At 35.2% G+C, this 19,981-nt stretch overlaps 1 protein-coding gene across 10 annotated transcripts in view; it reads right to left on the reverse strand.

The window, feature by feature from the left end:
• The window catches only part of LOC118192223 (multiple PDZ domain protein-like), a 1,451,385-nt gene that overhangs the window by 1,319,531 nt on the left and 111,873 nt on the right, over positions 1 to 19,981 (reverse strand). The gene's annotated exons all lie outside the window — the stretch shown is intronic.

Consider the following 19,981-nt stretch of genomic DNA (forward strand, 5'->3'; position numbering starts at 1 on the left):
TGCACGTCTGCTGTAGGAGGAATATAAACATTAGTAATTAGTAGGTTCAGTCCTATTGTTTTAATTGCTATAGCGATTATGGCTCTTGAACATCTAATTACATAGGGAGACAATCTTTGGCGGCAGCAAACGGTGGCGACTCTGGGTTCATCAGTAGCATTGACTACTGTCCATGAAAGTGGGAAGTTGATGATTCTATTGCCATGCTGATAAGGTTCCTGAATGAGTATGAAGTCAATTTCATGCTCCATTACGAATTGTGTGAGTTGGGCCGTTGCTGCTCGTGCTCTTTGCAAGTTTATTTGCACAAATTTGACACCAGCAATATCCGTGATCAGCTCATTCAGGTTCCCGTTGATCAGTGCAGCAGGGTGGGAGTTTTGGAGCGTATCATAACTTGATTGAGGTAAAACGGTTTCTTCATCAGGAATGGGTACTCGGCCTGGCCCATTAGTATGCCGTGATGTTACGGATGTAACTTGCAACTCGTTGGTATTCCGGACATTGCGGTGAGTAGGCAGGATGCCTGAAATCATATTTGGAGCCGTGCCTGTGATTTGAGTCACTGCAGTTGATGCAGATAGGGTGCTGTGAGTGACATTCTCGTACACTATGGTTGTCTCCGCAGAAGGAGCAGTAGCTACTTTTGCTTTTACAGACATCTTGGGTATGTCCCAGCTGTTGACATTTGAAACAGCGTCGTATTCCGAGGTATTCTGAGATGGTGTGCACATTCCACCCCGTGAACACCTTTTTGACTCTAATGGAAAAGCTGTTGAAGTGTCCAGGGCGCTCCAGTCGTCGGTGTTAGTTGCCACGTGCACAGATGGTTCTTTAATCGTGTTCGTTCCAGCGTCAGCGAAAATCGATTGAACTGTGCAATCTGACCTGTGGAGTGCCAGACTCTTGAGTGCCTCAAGACTAGACAGAAGTCGTACTCTCTGGTCCTGAGGAATAACAAATTTTCTACTTCTTTTCCGTTTTGCGATAGCAATGCATTCGTTAATCAAAGTTGTAATTTTGCCCTCGTAAGTTATTTCATATGAGTAAGTTGGAGGTGCCCGCGATGCTGACTCCGACACTACTGAGGAGGATGATGAGGCAGGGGCTAAATCCTTTGCATTTGCATTGGCCATTGGTACAAGATAACGGGAAATAAACAGTGGGGTAGGCACATAAAGGAGTCACAGAGTAATAAGTACACAACTGAGTATCAAGGGTCCCTGAGTACGATGCTATAGTGAGTGAAACCGCAGGGAAACACAGAGAAATATACGGTCAACTTAATAATAACTAAAATGAGATATTACTAAAGCAGTGTGCATAAGGAGCACGTGGAAAACACTACAGAATCAAGTGCGTAAGATAGCGTTACATACAGAAATACTTTTGGCATTAAAATCTGAATCTGCTGAGAGTTATTTAAAAATGTAAAATGTATTAAAATGTAAAATAAAATCTGGTGGGGGGCACTATTATTTTAATACCAAATAAAGCAGGGATGGCCAACCCGCGGCCACACTAAGGCACGACAGAGTTTTAACAATGGCATGCGAAGACCATTTGGATTAAAAGATTTGAAAAAATAATATCATCTGTATCAACTCCGTCGATAGATACACACATAAACACATTACGATAAATATAATAATTCAATTTATCTGCAAGACGTTAATTGTTACCCAACTAAAATCAAAATTATTTACCTACAGTAGCATACTACACTGAAAAGCAAATATAAGGAATTTATTTCAACTGAAAGTGATCCAAATTATATTGAATTATGGAAATTTGTACCAGCAAGCAATTTTCAAAATTTACACGATTTGGCTGTCAGATACTGTGGTAGGTTTGAATCAACACATGTTTGTGAACAAATGCTTTCTATTATGTACATAAAAAATTCAAAATATCGTTCAAGATTAACTGATATGCGTCTAAAACACCAAATTTTGTTAGCTTCTTCAAGAACTAATTCTAATATGAATGACTTGTTAAAAAAACTACATATTCAAAAGCCACATTAATTAAGTACTGACTGTTTAATAGTTTAGAACTAAATGTTTTAAATTATACACTTTTATTTAATGCGCAACCTGACTGACTGAACCTCTAAAAATATTTATTAAAAATAAAACTCTAGATAGTGCGCTTGTTTTATTTATATTATTTTTTAAATGTCGACTATTCATACTTACATAAAAAATGAGCTATTTGCGTAAAAATCCCATAGTCAAGCTATAAATAATATTTTTCTTTCTCTTTATATTTTTAGTATATAGGAAAAGTTGGAAGTGGCACGCATAACTTTTTTTTTTTCAATAGTGGCACTCTTTCCAAAAGGGTTGGTCACCCCTGAAGTAGGGTGTATCTTTAGGTTGTTCTCAATATCATCAATAATCTTCTATGCTGATGAATAATCTTCAATGTTATGAAGGTAGTTTGTTCCAGTGGGCATTTATCTTAAGGCTTTGCATTTAATTTCACTTTAAAATTTTCTTCGGTCCCCTTTCAAAGTTAAAAACAGTCTCTTAACCATATATGCATTTAAAAATAATCGCCAAATTTAATGCGAAAGAAAAAATATCCTGAGCAACATCGCACAATATTTTCACATTACATCCAAATATCTGGAATCGTATTGATAAGAAAGAAACAGAGGCAGCGTAAGTTTAAAACAATGCAAACATAGCTCTTCTGGTAACAACTTCCAATAAATATTAATAACATTGTTGCCTAAAAATTATTCAGCCGAAAAGAATCTTAGCAGAATATGGAAAGATTTCAGTGAATACCAATGTAATAACATTTTATTTTACAAAGCGCTGGGCATGCGAAACTTCGCCATGTATTCTTAATGACTGCTGCTTCTCAATTTTCAACCAAAATGGCAAATTTTTCTTTAAAATAAAATGAATTTCGCGCACAGTTATCTACGTAAGACGTTCTATAAAAATTGCACAAATAAAAAAAAAGTGAAACCTCATTTAGGTACTTCTTCAAACCATTTTTTCTGTTGCTTTTTTATACCTAAGCGTTTATTTCATTTGAAACTTAAAAACCAGGCAGGTTGCTTACGAACGTTGAAAAAACTAGCGAAAAAGAAATATCGTTGGATTCTGCTGAATTTTTCAGGTTTCTCTTTATAAATAACTTCGTTAGTTAATGGTGCGTTCATTAAAAGTGGTATTTTCATAGAAAAGCTCGAAGATTAAATACAAATAGATCATTGCATTTTAAAGATTCCCATAGCTAACTGATTAAAATTTAAATATTTGCACTAAATTAGATTTAAGACTTCACATTCAGTAACAAGAATAATTTTAAAAACAAAACCGTATGATGTAAAAAATAATTACACTATTTAAGAGAAATAACATTTTAATAGCCGGGCGCTTTATTTAATATTGTAAGGATCTTAAGTTTTACTAACGTTTATTTTATTTTAAATCTTTACTATCACTTCTTATTTTCTACTTCCGGCCAGAATTATAAGCGTGAAGGATTTTATGCAAAGTTGTCTGGCGAACGCCAAGTATTTAAGTGTGGCCTTTTTGCCAAGCAGGAGAGAGGAAGCAGTGAGTTCGAAGCAGGCCGCTTACCTTAGAAGTTACGCAGTTGCTATTTGCCTTCCAGGCCAGAGGTTTTAATCCTCTTGATAAATTAAACGTATTGTAGTGTTAAACGTATGTAGCACAGTCTCTGTGCTACATACGCTTCCTGTTATTATAAGGCCAATCTTATTCTAAAGTTAAATTAGAGTTTAGTTTTATTTTTATACCTTTTACGTTAGACCCCGAGTGGAGGGTCATTGTATTCCGAAGTACGGAAGTCATTGTATATAAAGAAAAATAAAGGGTCTTGTATACCCTTCGTCTGTATCCTGTCTACTTACTACAATTAGTGAACATAGCTTTAGTAAGCTCTCTGTTCCTAGTCAGGTCATTGTATGTTTCCGAAGAAGATTAGAAGAAACATTGAACCTGATAGTGGCGCCCGACGAAGAATAACCATGGCCGAATTTCAAGAACCTGTGCTGCCTGCAGAAACGGCTCAGAATCCAGAAATGCCAGCTGCCGCTCTGGAAGGATTTGGGTACATAGTCCAGACCATGCGCGCTTCGATGAAACCAGAAGCAACGTTTAATGGAAACTCACAGGTAACCAGTTTCTTGGAAAAATTGGATGACCACTTCATGCTCTACCCCGTGCACGAGTTTCAAAAAGTTACCTTAGCTACCAGCGCTTTGAGGGGCCAAGCGCTTAACTGGTTCAAATGTATCGGCAGAAGTCTCTTGGGTCAAGCAGGAAGTCCCACCTATACTTACGAAAATTTCAAGACTGCCCTACTAAAAGCCTTCCCTGTTGTAAGGGATCGTGCGAAATTAGAAACAGAACTTTTCAGTATATATCAACAAAGAATGGAAAACCTCTCGAGCTTTATTTTAAGAAAAATTCACGTTTTCAAGCTCTTGTATGGAAACCGTCCGGATCCTGAAATAATTCAAGTGATTTTGCCGAGGTTACTACCCCAAGTGCAAGACTTTATTGAATTACGAAATCCGACTACACTGGAAAAGTTATTTGAGCTAGCAATGCAGTTTGAAAGTAGAAGAACGGCGGACGTCGAAAGAAGACGCCAATATCAACAGCGAAACCAATTTGGTACGCCAAGACTACAGCAAACTCAAGCACATGGCTACGGAGAAAAAGCGAATCAGTGGGCAAGGAAACCCGAGCATTCAAAAACAGCCGGCGAACGTCGACAGTTCAATAGCAACCCAGGAAAAAAGTCTCAAGGCCAGTGGAGAAAGAAGGAAAGCACCGAAAGGAAAAAATAATTTAAACTAAAACGGATTTCTGCTGACGAGAGGGTGCGGAAATCTGAAGGCCACGAAAACCCCTCTTCCTACAAGTTAAATACAGTAATGGTGAAAAATTTAACTCTTCCGAAGATTGAAGTCTTGGTAAATAATATCCCGGCCACCGCACTCCTGGATACCGGCGCGCAGTGTTCCTGCGTGGCAGAAGTCTTTTTTAGAAAGTATTTTCGCAAATACCGCATATATAATGCGGATAATACAACAGTATTAGCGGCGCAAGGAGAACAATGTAAGTGCGTAGGTAAAGTACCTTTGTACATCCGTATCAAGGACGAACAAGTAAAGGTGATGTTTTTTATAGTAAAGAATTTGCAAGCAAATTTAATCCAAGGAATAGACTTTCTTTCAGACGCACAAGCTACACTGGATTTTAATGCAGCGTCCCTTAAGCTGACGATGAAACCAGTGCGTGTAGAAAAGGTTGAACCGCCAAGGTTAAATCTTGACCACCTGCCTAATGACGAGCAAGATAGAATCCGACAAGTGGTAAGTGAATTTGCTTCCTTATTTAGTGATATTCCAGGATTTACTCAGGTTACTAACCATAGTATTGACACCGGAGATGCATTGCCGGTTCGTCAAAAACCATACCGGTATGATAAGAATAAGGAAAAAATTATAGAATGGCATATTACCGATATGCTACGTAAAAAGATCATAACGCCTATCTCAAGTCGTTATGCTAGTCCGGTGGTTTTATGTAAGAAAAATAATGATTATCCTTTGGAGCATCCCAAAAGGTGGAGATTCGCTATTGATTACCGTAAATTAAATTCCATAACGAAATATCCGGTATATCCGTTACCGATCATAGAAGAAATTTTAAGGAACATAAAATCAACCAAATTTATGACGACTTTAGAAATAACGAATGGTTATTTTCAAATAGGGGTCAGGCCTGAGGACGTGCCTAAGACTGCTTTTATAACCAAGTCTGGCACTTATGCATTTTTGCGTATGCCGTTTGGCCTTTCAGGCGCCCCAGCAACATTTCAGCGATGCATGGACATTGTGTTAAGACCTGTTCTCGGAAAGTCCACATTTATCTATTTAGACGATATCATTATTACTAGTGATAATCTCGACCAACATGTACAGGATTTAAGACAGGTGTTTTCTTTATTAAATGAGGCCGGTCTAAAAGTTAATGTCGAAAAGTGCAAATTTGCAGCCCCTGAATTAAAATATTTAGGTTACAAAATATCGCAAAAAGGGATCGAGACAGATGAATCAAAAATAATCGCTGTACAAAAGTATCCGACTCCAAACACGGCAAAGAAGCTCTCTTCTTTTCTAGGACTTTGTTCATATTATAGGTCCTTTATAAAAGATTTTGCGGCTATCGCTGAGCCATTGTTAAAATTAAAAAGGAAAAAGGCAAGATTCTCGTGGACGGCTGAAGCCAATAGTGCTTTCGAAAAATTAAAACAAGCATTAACGCAAGCCCCTGTGTTGAAATTTCCTGAAAAGGATGAAAATTTAGAAATTTCAGCGGATGCTTCGGATTATGCGGTAGGAGCGGTACTTTCGCAAAATCAGCAGCCCGTGGCATTTTTTAGCCGAACTTTAAATCAAACACAAAGAAACTATTCCGCGACCGAGAGAGAGGCACTTGCAGTTCTGTTAGCAGTGCAAAAGTTCCGAGTATATTTTGGAAAGGCGCCGATAACAGTATATTCTGATCATGCGGCGGTAACTAGATTGTACTCAGGGAAAAATTTATCCCCAAGGTTAATAAGATGGGCACTCAAGCTGCAAGAATATAATCTGGTAATCAAGCATACCCCCGGAAAGGAAAATATCGTAGCAGATGCCCTATCACGAATTAAATTAGACGAACAGGGTAATACCGTAAAAGTTGCAATGCTGACAGCGTGTACAATAAATTCCCGAGAAACTGTAATAACCGAACTGGGTAAGGATCCTGAGTTTGGAAGTATTTATGAGTATTTGAAGGATCCTGAAAATTTTAGCCACCAAGATATTGTGGCGATAAGAAATAGGGCGGCCCATTACGAACTAATAGATGGTCTATTATTCTACACAAAAACTACGAATTCCAACAACGAATTTCGACCTGTTATCCCAGCTAGTCTTAGATTAAATATCCTGCAAGAGCTCCATGACAGCCCTTTAGCTTCTCATGCTGGTATTCGAAAAACTATCCAACGCGTACGCGAGGCAGTCTACTTTCCTGAACTGCAAAAGTTAACAAGGGCGTATGTCCAGTCCTGCCCAACATGTCAAGCCGTTAATTATATTAATTTCCGCCCGGCCGGGTTTCTAAATAGTATTAAATCCGAATTTCCAAATGAAATAATCGGCATCGATTTATTGGGCCCTTTCCCAAAAAGTCAGTTAAACAAAAGTCGCTATCTCCTTGTTATGGTTGATCATTTTAGTAAATGGACCGAAATTGTTCCCTTAAAACGAGCCTCCGCGAAATTAGTTACTGATTCTATTTTAAATAAATATATTTTAAAATACGGGGCGCCCCTAAAAGTTATATCGGATAATGGTCCTCAATTTGTAAGTAATATATTTGAAGACATGTGCCAAAAACTGGGCATACGTCATTTAAAAATGGTCCCGTATCGGCCGCAATCAAATATAGCGGAACGGGTCAACAGAAATATAGTGAAAATTATCCGTAGTTATGTTAAAAATTTTCATAAAAGCTGGGATAACTATGTCAATGAATTTGCTTTCGCCCTTAGGACCGCAAAACATGATACAACGGGCAAAACTCCTGCTGAGTTATTTCTAGGCAGAAAGGTTATAACACCGTTAGATAAACTACGTATTTTATGTGCAACAAAGAGCCCCAGAATTTAAAATGGGTGATATAGAAAAACTAATAAAAGAAGCAAAAAAGAATACGGAAGTAGCACAAAGAAAACAGAAGTTATACTATGATCTGAAACGACGGGGAGTTTTACTTATAAAGTAGGGGATGAAGTTTTAAAAATCAAGCATTCACTTTCTTCAGCACCAGAAGATAAAACTGCCAAATTTTTTCCACGCTTTGAAGGACCATATGTTATAGAAAAAATAACTCACGCTGTTGTAGTGTTAAAGGCAAGAAATGGTGAAACCTGTTCCGCAAATATTGATCAAATTAAACCCTACTTCGATCGTAATAAAATGAAAATCTTTTCAGATCTTTTGCAGGATCCGGTACGGCAGACACCGCAGGTACAAGTTCCAGAGGTGGGAAAACGACAAGTACAAGGGCAAGCTAATGAGAGACAGAAGCAAGTGAAAAGAAAATTGCCCCGCGGAAAAACTGAAGGTAAAAAAAAAAGAAGCCGTTCCACCGTCCAGAAAACAGAGTGCACGAACACCCCCAGAATGAAGAAGGGAGAAGGACGACGTATGTGGAAAGGACCGGGAGAAAGGACGGCAACTATAACCCGGCTGTGAAACGGAAGATTGACTCATCCGACAGAACTCTCCGCAGCAAAAGTCGCCGAACTGCGGAAGGGCCATCAGCGGCGGAGGAAAAAGTACAAGAAAAATTTGAACGGCCAACAACGAGGTCCAAGCAGGATCACGACAGAAGTTTCCCGGTTCCACCAAGACCAGCTGCCTTCAAACGGCCAAGACCACAAGCAGAGCACAAAAGGAAGGTGTTCAAGGGTGGCCGTACTGGTGAAAAACGGAAGCTTCCAGAGGAAAGCACTGAAGGGCGAGCCCGTACAAGAAGGAGGATCAACCAAGCTACTATCAGCTATACCTTTAAAGACTGGGCCCAGAAAAGGATGTCTGAATATTACAAAGATAAGTAAAATTTTATGTTACTTTACAAACTTAAGTTAATCTTTCATTCTTACTGCAAGTGGCAGATTTCAAGAAGTTTTACCTCATGCGAGGTCTACAAAAGGGCGAGAAATGAGTTGTGACCGATTTTCTTATTATGTTTTTCAATTACTCGCGCGTAAAACTAAAGTTGATGTATAATAGCGTTGTGTAAAGACTTAAATATTGTAAAAAGTTATTGTATAAATTTTATTTAAAACATTCTAGCAAGAAAGAAGTTTTAGTCTGAAAGACTTTTTGAAATGTAGTATTATTTCAATGTAGAAAGAATTGGCACTTGCTTTGAAAAGAATAGAAGTTAACAATGTACTACTAATGTATGTTTTCAAATGTGTAAAATTAACGGCATGTTGATATGTTCTTGTATACATGTGAACTGTTATTTTGAATGTTAAGAAATACCGTGATATGGTAAAAGTGAAAGTAATGTTAAAAATTTGTTATTCGTGTGACTGTAAAGATTAAATCATGGTGAATATGTGTTAAAGGTTGAATGATGTAGTTAGGCTCTCTGACGCTACACTTCAGAGTTAGCCACTTTCAGAATAGTACCTCAGGGTTTAGAGTTGAAAGTAGGGTGTGTTAAGAGGTCTCGTATGTTGAATTTTAACACGTTAGTGTTTTGATTGTAGGAGGAAGTGTGGCACACGTAGGCAGAAACACATACGTGTTTGGTGTTCTTTTACAACACATGTCAGAGAGCACGGGGAGAGATAATTAAAATAGTCATGAATGAAATAAGAATGTTAAGAGAAGTATATTCTATATGTTAATTGCAATGTCATTCTGTAACATTTCTTTAAACTAGTTTTCCTTCCAGATCTCTGGAAGGAACCAGAATTGAATAAAGCTCCTGTTTTGATGCAGTACAGATGAAAAAGAAAAAAGATTGTTGTATATTCCGGGAGCTGCTATTGTAACAAATTTCTTTCTTTTAAAATTTTCTAGTTTCTAGCTAAGTTATGTTTGTAAAAGTTTGGCCTCGCGTTAGTTTCTAGAGCTAAAAGTTTTCAACAAGGTCGTTTTAGACCTCAGTTTCAAACAAATTAACTCTGGCGGGAAGTATGTAAGGATCTTAAGTTTTACTAACGTTTATTTTATTTTAAATCTTTACTATCACTTCTTATTTTCTACTTCCGGCCAGAATTATAAGCGTGAAGGATTTTATGCAAAGTTGTCTGGCGAACGCCAAGTATTTAAGTGTGGCCTTTTTGCCAAGCAGGAGAGAGGAAGCAGTGAGTTCGAAGCAGGCCGCTTACCTTAGAAGTTACGCAGTTGCTATTTGCCTTCCAGGCCAGAGGTTTTAATCCTCTTGATAAATTAAACGTATTGTAGTGTTCACAGTCTCTGTGCTACATACGCTTCCTGTTATTATAAGGCCAATCTTATTCTAAAGTTAAATTAGAGTTTAGTTTTATTTTTATACCTTTTACGTTAGACCCCGAGTGGAGGGTCATTGTATTCCGAAGTACGGAAGTCATTGTATATAAAGAAAAATAAAGGGTCTTGTATACCCTTCGTCTGTATCCTGTCTACTTACTACAATTAGTGAACATAGCTTTAGTAAGCTCTCTGTTCCTAGTCAGGTCATTGTATGTTTCCGAAGAAGGTTAGAAGAAACATTGAACCTGATAATATAATATTAATTATTTAAAAATATTTCAATATAATTTACAGCAGAGCAGGAATAGAGCTATAATGGCAACTTTCCAACTTTCCTTTTAAACCATTCTACTTTCAGTATTCGGATTTATAAGTAATCAATCTAATTTCAAATAAGAAAACATACAAGACCTCAAATAGAAAATAATCTGATCATAAGAACAACGAACCAAATTTAGAAGGGAAAGCAAGTCATTAGAAAGCCTGAAAATATTTATTGGGAATAAAATTCTTTTTTTTTTTTTTTTCAGAAAAATTTCGTTCGATTTTCAAATACAAGTTTCCCAAAATATTTTTATGCATGTTACTCTGAATGCCCGATAACCGTTACACTGCGAAATTATAAATAAATGTGCAATGTTTTCATGGGTAGAAAACACAGAAATTGTACTTAGAGGAATTCTCTTTCAAGAACTGGGAATTCCGGAATTAAGAAAAAATAAATAAATAAATAAATTTATTGCATGTTCTTTGAGATTCCCTTTAGGAAGTTCGACTGAATCTCAAAATTAAAAAAAAAAAAACTTCAGGTTAAAAAAGGAGTGTGTGGTTGTATGTAGTATTTTGATAAGGAAAAAATAGCGAAATAAAATGCACTTATTATTGAATATCCAACTATTGTGTCATTGAACGGTTTAATTCATTGCAATTAAAAAATATTTATTTTCATTCGACAGTTCGAAAGTATATATATATATATTTATATATATATAAGTTTACTACTTAAAATATGCGCTTAATATTGGAAGAGAAATGTTTCATAATACTTCGAATCTTCCGATGAGCTATTGCATTATCAGTATTCTCCTACAAAAGAATTCTCGAGTAAAATGTCTAAATTTCATGCAACAAAATCGTAAATACTTTTCGTATTTTCAAATGGTTTATGAAAAGTTATTTTCCCTCTACCTCCAAGGCAGCATTCTTGCGTCCACAGAAATGAAAGATCTAAAATCTGCTATTCGAAAGAATTGGAGAATGCCATTTCCGCTCGTTGATGCAGGAACGCAGCAGGATATTCAATACAATTACGTAAAAGCAGAGTTTGGCAAATTGAAAACTCTAAAATGTTAGCATCTATTAAGAAATTACTGGCAATGGTCGTCGACAAGGTTGACCTTTGCAGGGAAATCAATAAAACACATTTAGTAATCAAACCAGAAGTGTTTAGCGGGATAACAATTTTTTAATTATCACCAGATGTTAAAGAATATTCTTCCTCCGCAGAAAATTAAACAGTTTTAAAGGGGTTTTTTTGCTCTTTGCTTTTAAACCATTAAAAGCTGCGAGATGGCAAAATGCAACATAGGTCACAATGTGCAAAATTTTAATTATCAGTCACTTATTCATTTAGGATGGGAGAAATATCAGTCACTTTATTATTTTATTACTTTATTATATCTATTCTTTAAATCTTAATGTGTTTTCTTCCCGAAATTTTACTCTTTCCTTAAGCTGCGTTTATCAAGAAAGCAAAGTTCGTTAACATACAAATTTTGATCATCATTAACACCAGTTACATATATGGACAATCAATCCTTTCGCAGTACGAAAGTTATTAATTTTATAATAATGTCTTTTATAATAATGCCCGGTAGCGTAGTGGCTAGCGCGTCGCGCAGCAGCACCACAGCTCCAGGGTTCGATCCTCGAGCTGGGCAAGGTTGACTCAGCCTTTCATTCCTGGAGTGGGTCGATAAAATGGGTAGCAAGTTTACCTGGGAACTCAAAGACAAGGAGTCTTGCGACAAGCTGACCAGGCTAAGATGCGCAAGCACCCCGGAGACCCACGGTCTAGAAAGCATAAAGCAAATAATATCTGACCAAAAATAGAGGATATCCTGCCAAAACCCTGAGTACAGATGTAAAGTAGGAAAAAGGCAACTGATACAATTAAGGAACGTAATTTTATTGGTTGCTTTTAGCGAGGCATGCATCGATACTGCTGCAGCAATTTTTTCAACTATCTGAAATGAATTTCTGTTTATGTAACATAACACTGTAATGAATTAAGGAAGATAATAAAACCATGGAAAAGATATAAACTCACGAATTTTTGCATAAAATCAGCCTGAACCACATAATCATATTTATATTGACAGATGGCTAACAATATAATACAAGATTTTTGAAATCTTGTCATCTATTTGGCTATTATATAAGGTATTTCTCCCGCCTTCGTGGTGTAAAGGTCAGCACGCTCGGCGCGTATTCCTTAGCATGCCTTCGTGGTATAATGGTCAAAAAAAAAAAAAAGTTAACGACTCTACAGTTAAATGAACAAAGAATTTTTTTTCTTTTCAAATATAAAGAGTAAAAATGACATCAATTCCATATTACTCTTAGCTATACAATACGTGTTATTTTCTTTATGAACGCGTTTTTCTATTGTCAAAACTACAAGGTTTTCAATATTTTTTATACATACCTGTAAGAAAAGTAGATTATTTTTAATATCACTACCAGACAGCTAAAATATGAGGAAAGATTCTCTTATTCACAATACTTTAAAAAATTAAATACATTTTTACTTCTACCAGCACAAAAGCCCAGGACGGGACATGCCATTCCTCTGAACTCCACCGTGAAACAATATCTACTTCAAAAATTCCTTATAATGGATAGTGCTCCAGAACATCCACCACAGATGTTAGAAGATTTGGTTGAAATGTTTAGTTTCCTCAACGTTCTTACTTTCTAATCATAAGTCTTACAACTAATGGATCGAAATGTTACTTCCAATATTCAAAAAGCTTTATACCAAAACTCTTTCCCAATTACAACAGAGAATTAACCGTCAAGGAATTCTAAAAGAACAATTTCAAATATTCGTCATAGTTTCCGTCTTATTAATAGGGCATGGGAAAACATGTCTGCACAGATACTAAAATGAACCTGGCAGTAACTCCAGCGCTGTGCCTAAAGCATTTCTTAGAGAGGACTAGGAATTGCGACTGATACTGTAGGTAGTTTAGATGGGAGTGGGGCATCAGACACTTTACCAAGGATCGCACAGATAAAGCCCCAGCACATTAACTATCTTTAGAATAAACCCCACCACGAGGCAATTACTATTTTGGTGAGTTTGAGTAAAGACTTAAAAGAGACCCTGGCTAACCCTCTTTAACCCTGGTTTGAACAAGCTGACTTGCTATTGTTCGAAAATGAGACTCCTTTATTCCTGATGCCACAAATTCGGTATTTGCTATACGATATGTTCTGTAGTACATGTTTTTCTGGGCAAACTCCTGATTTAGTGAATCGTACAAGTGTTATAGCCTATTGCAATCTTGAATACATAGAGGATGCTGACTACATTCGGCATTTCTTGAGTAATTCTGCTAGGCAGATTTTAAGCTCTTTAACGGCTCAGATTTTCCATAATTTTTTTGAGTTTCGGCAAAATACATCGCTTTGTTATTATTAGACGTCTAAATAATTCAGTTTTGAGGGTTCTTTTAAGTGAAGTACTTTTGTAAGCAGACATTAGAAAACGTAACGATCAGCGCATCGCCCAATTCTCCGCGTGAGCATATATTTGCTAGTGTCTTCCTGCAGAAGTAATCTGGGAATGGGTCATGGCCCGACAAATATTCAGTTAGGAAACATTGTTTACTTCTGGTTTAACTGTATACTTTTGGAAATATTAGTGTGTACGACGACTCATTATCGTTTCGTCCCACTCTTGTTGCCAGATTTTTCGTGTGTGCATATTTAGTATATTTCTCAGATGAGTATTGGAAAACGGCTCCAATACTGCAGATACTGTTGTCTTCTTAGACACGACAAAGCATTTGGGAGTTAATAAAGCAAATATAGAGGAGCTGTAGAGGAACGCAGTGTGAAGATGAACCATTGAGAAGTTAAGAAAACAGGAAAAAGTAAATGATGCGGAAGAAAAGCAAAAATGTCGATGATAGCAACAGAAAGGAGCAATTAAAACACGCTATTCGAAGAAAATCTTGCAGCACTGGAGCGAATTCGAAAAAAAAAAAAAAAAAATTAACATGCAGATTTTAGAGTCACAAATACCTTCAAGGATAATGCAATTAATTATTTTAGAAAGGTGTTAAACAAACGATATATTCAATTAGTGTAGAATTTGTTTTCTGAAGTTAGAGCCTTAAAAAAAATTTTAAAAAAACGGATTGCTAATAACAAAGCCAAAATATAAAAACAGTTGCAAGAAAATTTGATTTTTTTAAAGATTTTGATAATAATTTTAAACAATATACGTAAAAGAAAGATTTCATTAGTAAAACTAATAATTTCTACATAAATGCAACCTGATTTTATATTTTCGCAAAAACTCTACTCCTATAAACAGAGTAATTGATATCGCATAAGATAAAATTAAAAACTGAGTTTCGAGTTTCGTATCTCGAACGGCAAAGAATTAGGTTTATAGGTATTCTTAGGTTCATGCAGTATTTGTATGCAGTCCTTAAAAACTATTCCATTTGAAATACTTCATTAAACTGGCAGTTTGCTTAAAATAAAACTTTTAAGTTTTCTGAGAAGAATACTAATTACCTGCGAATAAAAACAATAAAGAGCGTTTGTGAAATTAAGCATGAAGCAAAGCAAATTTTTCTAAACTTTAAATTAATAGTAAAACAGCTGAAGTCCGCTTTATAAAATGTAGCCCCAGACGGAAATTAAATAGCAATTTGAGAAGGAAATTACGAATAGTCTGAAATTAGCTCGAGACTCTTTTTGAAATTAGAATTTTAAAGTTTCCTTTTTAGAATTAGCTTTTCGACTTCATTTGCCTTTGTTATTTAGACGGTTTCCTTTTCTTCAGCTCCGAAATTTGAAAAAAAAAAAAAAAATATTGAAGTAATTTACATTTTCTTCCTCATTTCTCCCAATTCTTTCAGAAATGAAAGAATTGGGAGAAATCTTTCTCCCCAACAAAAATGAACTATCTTAATAAGTTTGTTAAAAAAGCATTATTAAATATTATGCTACAAAAATCTAACTTTTAATTTCGGAACATAGCAGAATTTTAGTTGAACCCAAATACTTAATAATACTAATACACAGACATGAAATGCGTTGAACGTTAACGGGCGAATCATCGCATGTTCTAATATTTAAATGCACATTCATTTTAGGAGTACTCATCTTCAATTATAATAGAATTTAGACTGGTTCAGTTTGATTATAAGAAGGCACACAAAGGCTAGCTGCTCGAGGCAGTAGAGGTGCTTTTGTGAAGCACTTTTTAAGGGAAACTAGTTTGTATTTACGTTACATATGGGAAAAACTAAGAAACCGTATACGCAGCGAGCCAGTGGTAGGATAAATAGAATACTGAAGAAGCTTGAAATTATATCCATAGAATGAACTTAAGCCAACAAAATATTAATAAATTCCGCTTAAGAAAAGGAGAAACTAACATGAAAATTAAACTTTAATTTTTCGAATAACAAAATATGTTTAAGAGTAGAATGGACACGAGATCATGTCTGTTAAATCCCTATTCTCAGCGACTATTAAAGAATTCAGAAACTCCTTTCATATCGAGTTGTGCCAAGTGATTCTGGAAGAATTCAAGGATCATATCGTATGCATTTTACCAGATTTCTAGTCATTAATTAGCAGGGCATTTTTGTTATAATTTTATAGTTCTCATAATAAAAATAAATAACGAATAAAGTTTTAACTTTCAAAATTACTCATGGACCCTAAAGAATTTGCGAGCCACGATTGACGAATCGCTGCCTATATCATAAACCTTTAATTTTATGTAAAGTCATGAATTCACATTACCTAAGTGTCCTTGTTCAATGTGTCCTTATATGGTTGCTCCAGTTGGACAGACAAGTTTTACATGCATCTAACAATAACCCTTGAACACCCATTCGAACATTTCAACCGCAGATGTTCTGCACTGCATGCTTCCAGGATACCATGCAGGATATAACTGTCCCCAAAAAATTCTATTTAATATTTGAAAGCATCATATGTACATATTAAGCACGGTAGAACTTCTCCAGATAGGATATGGGCTGATTCTGAGAATAGATTTGGAAGCCACTGCATAAGAATTATTCAGGATCCCAAAAGCAATTTCAAATTTTATTTTGCATGAATAATTAACTAAAAATGCACATATTTCGCAGTTTTTCCATTCTGAAGGACACTTTCTTGCCATATAAATATTGCTAAAAAATAATAATAATACAAAGTGATAATATTCGGTGATAACAATTTGAAAAATGATACAGCCATTTACAACGGACAACACAAAATCTTGTTTCGAGACTAGTAGCCTATTCGGGATAACGCCATTTTGAGGTAAAAATTTGAAATGGTTCAGATTTTAACAATCGCCCACAAGGGTTTAAGGTTTTTTCTTACGCCCTCGCTTAGCTCGCAGTCTACCAGTCTGTTATTGCATTCACTCCTGTGAACCAATTTCCTTTTATCTTTTAAGCTTTATTAAAAAGCATCATTTTCTTTCGCTACACAAAATTCAGTTCAGAAACTCAACATATTTCAAAACAACATATCAAAACAGCCACAATATATTTCAAAACAGCATATCCAGAATTTCCGATATACTGTCTCGTGAGCTGGAAATAAAATTTTTTATTCCGTAACAGTGTTACCACTGCTCGCTTTCAAATAATTGAGTTTGTTAATCAAAAATTCATTAAAGTTTTACAAAATATGAAACATAAAATTCGAAATTCAAAATTCGGGCTTCCAGATACACATATTCATGTGGAGGACTACGTTATTCAAAACTGGATAGCTTTAGGTATAGTCGTTTTTTCACAATGCGAGGAACATGCATACATGAACATTTTTCATTATTTAATTTCTTTAAAAATAATACAGGGCGATAATATTTGGTGGCAACTATTTGAAGTGGCACTGCCGTTTGTAGTGGAAGACGCAAAATACCGTTTGAAACTAACAGACCATTCGGGTTTCGACACTAACATTTTTGGGTTTAGGAAAAGAAAAAAAAAAAAAAGGTTTGAATCTATTCCGTATTGAAATTACAATTTTTTACAAATTACTGAATGAGATACATGAATTAACAAATTACTGAATGTTAGATACATTTCAGCATTGCGTATTTTGTTTTTACGTTATTTTTCATGCTACTATTCTCACATAGCCTGTTCGCCTGGGATAGAACTCCGGCCCAGAAGTTCATGTTTCGTTGCCCAGATACCTAAGAAGATTGGTGGCTCTTAATGGTGTAGTGGTTAGCGACGTTGGCTGCTGATGGGCCTGGGCTCGAATCCTGAAGAATGCATATTTGCTTGTATGTGTATAGTGTCTGCTCATCACTGAGGCATTTAAAATATGGTGAGCCCAAAATCCTCTCGAGTGGTTCGGTGGTTACGGAAAAGGGGGTGAGAGACCTTCGGATCCGTACGTTCAGCATACACTTCATTCAAAATTGGAGCGCAACTAAACAGTTAGCGCGATGAGACTATACCACTGCAACCATCGGTAAACCATCAGTAAAAATAAAATATCCTGCGCTGTACCTGGCTATACAGAATTTTGTTGTTTCATTCACGTGTATCATAAATGAATAACATATTAAACATAAATTAATGACAGCGATATCTCTCCTTTTTGTCAATTAGCCTTTGAATGCTTTGTCTAAATTAAATATTCTCTAAACTGTTTCAACTAATTCTGATAGCTTTTAACGATTTCTAGGTGCCGGTATTAAACGATAAACTCAGTATTCATGAACTAAGTCTCAATTACAATGTAGCATTAAATTCAGAGTTTTAAAACATGGAAAACTAATTAAATCTGATAACTGCATACCCATTACTACAGTTTCAAAATATCAAAATAACATTCTTCTTGGAATTTAATATATACAAAAGAGAATTAGAAAAATAACTTAAACTTACATATGCAAAGGTATACTTTCCTCCATGAATGATTTAATATAATACATAATGGGTTTAGTAACTAACCCAGTCATCTCGCAGAATGAAAGAAAACATAGCGAAAAGGAATTTAACCATAAACATTAATTTCGTCCTATACATAATTAAACTATACAACAAAAAATTTACATAACTCTAAATTAACGTTACGAAATAAAGCTAGGAGAGAGAAATACTCGTTAGATACTGAGAACAGTTTTATGAGGCGATAGAAAATGCCCACATTGCTTAAGACACAGCCCAGCACAGTGACGCACAGAGCCTTGCCTCAAAAAGCGCTAAACAGAAAAGTGATTAAAAAAATAATAAAAAAATAAATAAAAAAAGACAAAATATATTCTTATTCTAATATTCTGCATTAGTACTCTTTTCTTCTTTACGAGACCTTTGCAATGCATTTCTTCCCTTCCCCCTTTTTTTAAAACTCATGAATGTAAGAAATATTTTTCGGCTTTTTAGGCTAATTTTTTTTTTAAAAAACAAAAGCGGTACATTCTAATTTCACTAAGGAAAATGACAACTCTGCAGCCTTTGTTTATATCTTAACACGTTTCGAAAGTAAATAAGAATTTTATCAGTTTAAAAGCAGAAAAAAATTTAACAAATGAACAGTCGGACGCAAATAGCAAAAACGCCCAAACACAAGCAAAGAAGAATTTGAATAATAATAGCAGCAATAAAGACATGGGCTACTCTTCTTCAAACAAAACTGGGAAGAAGTAGGGTCGGCGCGCCTGATCGCCTTTGAAATTGATAGAGTTTTATTCAGAATATATGCCAAACTAAGTTTGCTTTTTTGCCTAATTTTAAATATGATGGTACTACGCAAGATAATTCAGCAAATAGCTTGAACCGTCTTACCCCTTTTTGCGCCTTATTCTGTTACATTTAAAACTGGTTTATCAACCGTGTATTTTCAATTTATTCTACTTGCAAACATTTAAAAGAAAAGCATATAACAATATATAGCTTTTTATTCGATATGATTCCATTTGAGAATATCTACATTTATTGACTCTTTCACTAAACAGTTTATTTGTACCACTCTTTCACAAATTTAACGTAGGCTCTGAGGCCAAGTAATTACCGAATAATTCCACATTGAATTTTTAATTTATTTGGAATTTTTTAGCCAGCTGTATGCCAAGGAATTTAAAAGAAATCAAAAATATGCAAAACAACTATTTAGAATTATCAAAAATAAATTACTAATTTATTATTTTAGAACGATAGACTATATCAAAAATCAACTAGTAATAATTCAAGAAATGAATCTGTGAAAAATAAGTAATATAAATAACCTTTTCCAATGTTTAAACTGTAAATAGTGGTATTTAAATGGTTGTCGTTTAAAAAATGAAATTTAGTATATCATACAACAATTTCAATATTATGCAATATTTGGACAAAAAAATCTACGTGATTGAAAATAAATTCTTCGCATTTATTGCCATCACCTGGATCAAACCAGCTAGAAAATTAAAGCTCAGATTTTCATGCACCGTTCTTTGCTAAAAAATTTTCATTATTTTATTTTACGTTATACGTGTATTGCATTCTAAGTGGCAGAAGTGTTATTACATTTCAACATAAAAAAATCATATCCATCACTATACTTATTTAGAGACTTTTGCAGCTAAAAGTATTCAAAATTGCTAAGAACAAAAGCTGTAACGAAAAGTAT

Source organism: Stegodyphus dumicola, chromosome 6 (assembly GCF_044657685.1).
Source record: "Stegodyphus dumicola isolate Sdum_Otavi_A_Nest chromosome 6, ASM4465768v1".
Taxonomy (NCBI): domain Eukaryota; kingdom Metazoa; phylum Arthropoda; class Arachnida; order Araneae; family Eresidae; genus Stegodyphus; species Stegodyphus dumicola.